This window comes from Etheostoma spectabile, chromosome 12 (genome assembly GCF_008692095.1).
Source record: "Etheostoma spectabile isolate EspeVRDwgs_2016 chromosome 12, UIUC_Espe_1.0, whole genome shotgun sequence".
Taxonomy (NCBI): domain Eukaryota; kingdom Metazoa; phylum Chordata; class Actinopteri; order Perciformes; family Percidae; genus Etheostoma; species Etheostoma spectabile.
In genome coordinates, this window is record NC_045744.1 from 28,568,291 (window position 1) to 28,575,773 (window position 7,483).

Below are 7,483 nucleotides of genomic sequence, written 5' to 3' on the forward strand. Positions count from 1 at the left end.
AACAATAAGTGGAAAAAAAGACAAGCCAGCAATTAAATAATTGAGTTATCAGTTCATTTATAGGAATTGATTTACAACACACACACGTCATGAACTCGATCTAATAGGATTGCAAAACAAAAGTGATGCAACACAGTGCGACAAAAGGAAAACAAAAAGTGATGAAATAACTGAAAGTTGGTACCAAGATGATCAGCCCAAGCCTAAACAGACCCAAAGTAGAAAGAGAGAAAAGATGCACTAGAAGACTCTTAATAAATTCATCCCAACTCAAAGATGGAGCCGCAATTTTAGTAGGTCGGTTTCCTCCGCACAACACGAAATGATAGTTGGAACTGGATGGGAGAAAAAAGAAAACGCAGCAAATCTAATCAAAAAAATAATGTTAAGTATTGAAACAAGCACCCACTCGAGAACATCTACATCCACACTCATTCAGTTAGCAAACCACGTAGTAGGTTAATGAGCCCAAAGTGAGCCTAGCTGGTTCCACTGCCTGGTCCTATATAATGTTGCATAAAGTTAATATTAACCTAATAGGGACCAAAGTAGACAAGGTTTAGATTGGTTACATGGGTAGCTTAAACCCTTTCTTCCAACTTTTGGATCATTTTGCATTGCTTTGACTTAAGATTTAAAAGGTTTCGCAAGAACAATAGCTTTCACACAGGCTTCCAGAGTGAACGTACTCGGGAGGAAATGATGTTGTGCCTGCCGATTTCTTGTGTGGCGAGAGATTTGACAGTAAGGTAATCATGGGTCCAGTGAATAGAAGCCATGAGGACATACATTATGGAGTATGAGATCCGGAAGATAGGAGCATAAGCTCGAGCGTGACTGACACTGCTTTTGGGACCAATATTGAATTTAGAGTTAAAAAAAACCTGATAAAAAATGTACACTATATTGTGACGTTTTTTTAAAGATTCCATCGTTATTGCTAATTTTGTGGAGGATAGCTTTAAGAATGCTCAACAATGGAATATTTTTTTCCATTGCTGTCCGTCTGCACCGCAGTAGGGGGCTCTGTATGAAACCCTCCTGTTTAAAGGCCTAATGTGGATTTACTATTCGACAGCTACTGTTTGAGCTTTATGCAGCGCGGGAGATCGACCGTAATGTCCAACTGGTAAGCAGCACTTTCGGGAATAAGAAATCAAGCTGTTTATTGCAGGCTACGACAGGTCACAAAACGAGGAATTTTTGGTTGGCTTGATTGCTCAGAAGATGTCCTTACTAATACACGACAAAACAAACATACATACAACATAGGTACACCGATAAGAACCAATCTAGAAGTGTTGAGACAATATCGTACTGAAGAGGTGCATAATATGCAGGAGTCAATTATAATTATGTTTTATTATTATTTTAATTATGGAGCAATGTCAAAGATGTGGATACATGTGTAGTGTATTTTATTATAACGATATTATATTACATAGTGTACAAGTTTACAACTCTGGAAAATGAGAGGAATGATGATAACTAACTGAGTGGAACCGTAAACAGACTGATTAGAGAAAGTGTTGTGCTGGTTGACTGCACAGGAATTAACTGACACTGTATATAAGAATCAGTCTGTCATCAGATGATGCGTTGTGGTAGAAAACTGTTCCGGTAGCGTTGGTTTTGGCGTTGCAGTGATCTGAGTGGCAGACCAGAGGGGAGAAGCTGGAGACAAGGTTGTTACGGGGTGGATGCGTCTGCAGTGAGGGTTACCTGCCCGTTTTCTGATTCGGAAGGTGTAGGTCAGACGGGAGGGCAGGTTGGCGACCCCTGGAGTCTTTCTGCAGTTCATTAGTGTCCCATTGTAGTTGCGTGACCTGTTCGGCTTTTATGGTGGTCAGCTCACAAACAGACAGTTATGGATGTGCAGAGACAGATCTTTCGACAAGTGGCTTATGTTAAGTTTGGTTTGAGATCAGGAATCCTTAGGCGTGGAGCTTCCTGACTGGCGCAGGAAGGTACATCCTCTGCTCGCGCCTTCGTACTGATGGTGTCAGGTTAGTGTTGTCAGGATGTAATGAGTGCCAAGTGAGCTGCAGTCACCCAGACCTGTTGGGCCCTGTAGGCAACAACTGCAGCGGGTCCTAGTCAAGGGGACTGTGCAGTCTTTTATGTTGGTCCAAGCACCAGTTGTTCAAAGACTTCATGACTACAGATTCAGGTGCAGCCTGTATGTATTTAGGTCCCGAGATGGATGGGGTTTTTGGGGATCTGTGTATGATTGGGTAGTCATTGAGAGCAGTGAGTGAACGTCCGTATCTCCCGAGATCTGTGACAATCTGAGTGAAGAGTGGGGCCAGCTGGTCTCACAGATTTTGGCAGGTCTGTGACACACCAGGTCCTGGGCCAGGGGACTTTCGTCGGTCTTCTGCCTCTAGTAAAGTTGTGAATCACAGCCTTACAGAAGTCCTGACGTCTGAGCATTTAAAGGGCTCAGTGGCATTGTCTCTGTTTTTGCATAATAAACTACTTTAAACGTATTTTACAATACAGCACGGACCTGCGTTATAACAAAAACTACTATGAAATCTCACTGTTTACAGTAATGGGACAGCCTTACCATGGCGCCGCAAACATTTTTGTGTATGTTGTGTTAAATAATTGGGAACAAGATTTGTATTAGAAGGAACACTTTACATTAAAAAAATTGTCATTGCTCTCTTGTGAAAGCAAGCTCACAGTTGTCTACAATTGCCTCGTGTCTTTTAGCAATTTATTTTTAACACTGAAGCTAAGTATCTTCTTCTAAAAGTAGAGGACGCTTGAAAAGCTTGTAAAAAAGCCAGCTGACAGAGAACAATTCCCTGTTGATTGAAATAAAAGCACTAAATTCAGAGATATTGTTGACTTTAAAACTGCACACATTATTGTACAAAATAATAATCATCCCGTGTCGAACGTGCCAAGGGGATGTTCAGCAAAGCAGGAAGAGCAAACACTCATGTAGAGGAACATTTGTATTAAAGACGACCTATAGACAAATGCGTAAATATCACTGCATCACATCACAAATACAATAAGGAGTTCTTTATGGAAACAGCTGCATCGTGGAAGAGTATGTAAATCATCTATGAACAATGAGCAATTCAAAGAGAGTATTTAACCACCCAGATTATATGCTTAAAGGTGATACATAAAGGAATTTAAGAGTGATAGTATTGAGAAAGGACTGTATGGGTTTCTTTGATTTATATGCTGGTATGTCTAGCATTTAAGAATATGTTTACTCGATATGTAACTGGTATGTACTATATACGGTTATATCTACAGTCCCCTGAGAAAAGTCTTGTCTCTTGTGAAGAGTTGACCTAAGTGTTCGCTGAAATATGATTCTAGATCAAGATGGTATTTACAAAAGGAATATGCTCATTTTAATCCCAAACAGCTTTTGTAAGAATGTTTTCCCCCGTGCAAAAAAAACTGTCAAAAAGTATTACTAAGTATTCACACTCTTGTAAAGCCATTGTGTTCACTTTTGTGCAAAGACATAGAGTGTTGTCGCCTTGTCATTAGGAGCTTCACCTGGTATAATAATGATCAAGTCAGTGTCTCGGTGTGTATAAATGACAACAGCCGTACACTAGACCTTGCACGAGGCAAGCTGCAAATAGACATCGCAAACAGCTAAGATCTACCCTGAACTAAAGTTGTTGATTATTCAAGCGGCTGAAGACCAGATCCGGATTTTGCTTTTTGTTTTTTTTATTCTTTTGGATGTGTCGGTCAGCGGGTGATCTTTGGGATTTTCTGTGGGGGGACCCTTCAGTGTCTCAGCGTCAAGTACAAGGATTAAAAAAAACATGTTAAGACACTGGAGACATTTTTGGACAGCCCGGGTCAGGGCAGAACCCCGCAAGACAAACTGCTTCGTGGGACCGTTGTTGGCTCAGCAAATCCAAGGCCAGCCCATTTTTCCCCTGCAGCAAGCTCCACCAGTACCTGGTCCCTGATATTCCCTGTGTCAACCGAGACGGTTTGTCGCTTCGTCCTCGAATGGCCTCCATGGTGTCGAATCAGTGCCAGAAGCCAGCACTAAGGAGCAAAGACAATTGAAAAACCGTGTGGTTTTGCCAATGCCCCTCATAGCCTGCTGTACAAGTGATGAACGCTGGAGAGTGGAAGAAAGGTGGATTTATCCATGAATCTTCTGTTGATTACACCACAATTTCCGAACAATATTGCAGGAGAACCTACTGGATCAAGATTCAACCCAGTCAAACAGTGATGTTGGGGCGCGAAACAATCATGGTCTGGGTTATACATCATGGTATGGGGGTGCGAGAGCATCGGCAGGGTGGAAGGCAACATCAATTCTCAATAACCTAAGAAATTTAGCTACCTCTTATATTCCCACCCATAAAAGAGGCCCAAGATTCTCCAGCAGGATGTGCTCCATCATCATACTTTCCATCTCCTACTTCAAAGTTCTCAGGACGAAGAAGATAGAGAGTGCTCAAGGATTGCGCCGCCCGTCACCAGGCATGTAACATCATTGAGCATAGGTAGTGGGGTAGGAGTGAAGAGGTAAGCACTGGAAGACCAAACACAAGAATATTGATGAAACCTCGGGAGGCATGTCAAGACTGCTTTCCCGCTATTCTGATGACTTCATCAATACATTGTAAATCTTGCAACGCATGGAGCATGTCCTCAAGCTCATGGAAGTCATACAAGTATTTAATTGAATACTCACAGCAGCACGTAGTTTATAGCCCATGTTGCAGTTAACACCACCTGTTGTATTATGTGGGTACAAAAAGCACTCAAGATACTGTAGTATCCTTTTTAGAAATGTCTGCCAGATAGTTTTATAAAGGTAGTTTTTGGTCATTTTTGGTATTCGCGGGTTTATGGAGCAGATTCAGCAATGACGTCACTCAAGGGGAGTGATAGTCTCAGCCTGGCACGTAAGAACTATGGTGACTGATGGTGAGGTAAGAGGAGATGAAGGCCAGCAGCGATAAGACTTACCGAACTACCTGACAGACGTCGAGAGGGCAAATGAGTAATTGTCAGAGATTGTGGAAGTCCCTTCCATGTTATTCCGTTTAGTTAGCACACGCAGACAGTGGCACATGACTTTACTTTTTGACTGTCAGGGATAGCACGAGGGTGAACGTCAACGTTTTCTTCGATCTAGTGACCGGATCATGTGTTAGTCAATTAGTACTGGTACAGTTATCTAGATATAGGAATAGAAGCATCCCCCCCCAATGGTTAATTCTAAGGTTTACCTCGTCCTCGCGTGGAAAACGTGTTGCTGTGTGGCCGTGTTGTGTTGTTTGGTGTTGGTGTGTTTTGTTGTAGAGCTGGTGGACGAGCGGTGGTGCTGTAGGAGACGAGTTCCGGCGGTTAGGAAACTCGCCCTCTGCGATCAGTGATCTGATGATGCCTAAATCCGTTTGTGAACGAATTTCAGCCGATCCATGGTCACCCACCACACCATCAGCACCCAGTAGTGAATTGTTTTATTAACTTTACCATTCCTTTAGACTGATGCCATATGAAAGGATATTCCCTTCCAATCCCCAACAAGAAGTTAACTGCAGGACAGGCAGGCTGTAAAAATGTCTTATGACAGTATGATGACATAATCGTGCCATTACAGCAATCCCCTTGAGTGTCACAATCTAAAGAAACAAAAGAAAAGGATTATGGTGCTACCTCAGATAGAGCAGGGTTTAGAAACGATACAAACCATCCCCACATCCAATTCTATATTACCACTGCACAGTAGTATAGTACAGCGCATTTGAGCAACTCTTGGGACCATAGCTTTACTAAGATGTTGAGTTGATGAGTTGCACATAATATAGTGGACTTGATTTAATATGAAAAACATTATTTTCAGAAAACATAAGTTTGGGTTAACACAATGAAACAGAGTGAAATATAATGTGTTTCTTATTTGAGAAAAAAATCGCACACTTTAATAAAGAATTCCATTGGAGTTTATAAGGAAGGAGCAGGTGGAGCAAAATCAATATTTTACGGATTACGATTAGCAGAGAACAACATAAAACAATGTTCACAGTATACTCAACAGTACACGTATTGTACACCGGTGCATCCTTCAAAAGTTTTTTTAAGCTTGTCCGAGTCGTTGTCTGTGAGGTTGAAACATCCCACACCAGTCCAGGCTTTGGATGAATCATGGAGCTCAGATTGGTCTTAAACTGAGAATCTGAACTTTATTTCCCCTGGTCTGCAGACTGCTCGCCGCAGATGGAGCTCGGCTTCCACACCGACCTCGTGGTAGACGCGACCCTCCAGGCCGCGCACACACCGGGCTACTTCTTTATTAACGTAACGTCATAAATGAAAATAATGTCCAGGATCTCCGGAAAAAAACGATATGCATGTGCTCATTCAAACATCACGGTGTGATTGTGGGCGACAACGCTGTCGTGGTTAGCTTCCCAAAACTCTGCTGCCGGAAAGTTGCTGGCTAGCTACGCAACGTTAGCTTTATCGCTGCATCCGTACAGGCTAACTATAGCCAGTTAGCTTTGTTGGTAACGTAACAAAAACCCACATCTCGTAGGAGCGAAGCTCGTCATTCCATTCAATCATTATGGTAACAAAAGGTGCACTAATGCCACATGTATGATGTTGACAACATGGACGCATATGTAGGCCACACCAAAGGCATATCTATATTTACCTAGCAGGCTAGGCTAACGCTGTTGTGCTAAGTCCTGCGGCGTAGCGTTAGCTAGATCAAACTTGTAAAAAGCCAACAACATCCCCCGTCTAAGCTGTGTTTCACTTTCAGATCTTTGAATTCTTGGTTACGTCCGTCTTGAAAAATCTGCCCGCCTAACACGGACAAATTGTACCCCCTCCACCTAGCTAGCTAACCTACAGCTAGCTATACCGGTATGCTAGCTATAGCTACTCTATCTTTCTCTCTCAAATATATCTATCAATACTGTCTATCTATATGTAGCTATATAATATAGGCTATCTATGTATATGTATGTATTATCTTAATCTGCTGCTGAACACTCCCTTTCTTACACTGTTGTCTTCTATCTCTCTCTAACTCCAATGGTCTCTCTAGGCTGGCTGGCTATCGTCTCCCTGTGTGACGTCATGCAGCATGTGGGAGAAAGGCAAACCACTGTAAAATATGACTACTTTTTTGTGTTATATGTTTATTGAGTGATACTTTTATATCATATCCAGTGGATACAGTTGAATGTTATTACCAACAATCAATGTGCAAATTCGTTGGAAAATTAAACCTCAACATGGGCTTTAATTGCTGACATTTTAGTATTGTAGTAAATTTGTTAAATTTATGTAAGCGACAAAACTTTTGTCTTGCAATTTGACCGTTCTGTCTTGTTAAAATATAATTTTTTTTTAGTGAAACTAATTTTTTCAGTGCATTGAATATCATGGGGGTTTTAGCTTTTCATATGATACTATTGCTTACACCAATGATTAATAAAAGTCAGGTTAATAGCAT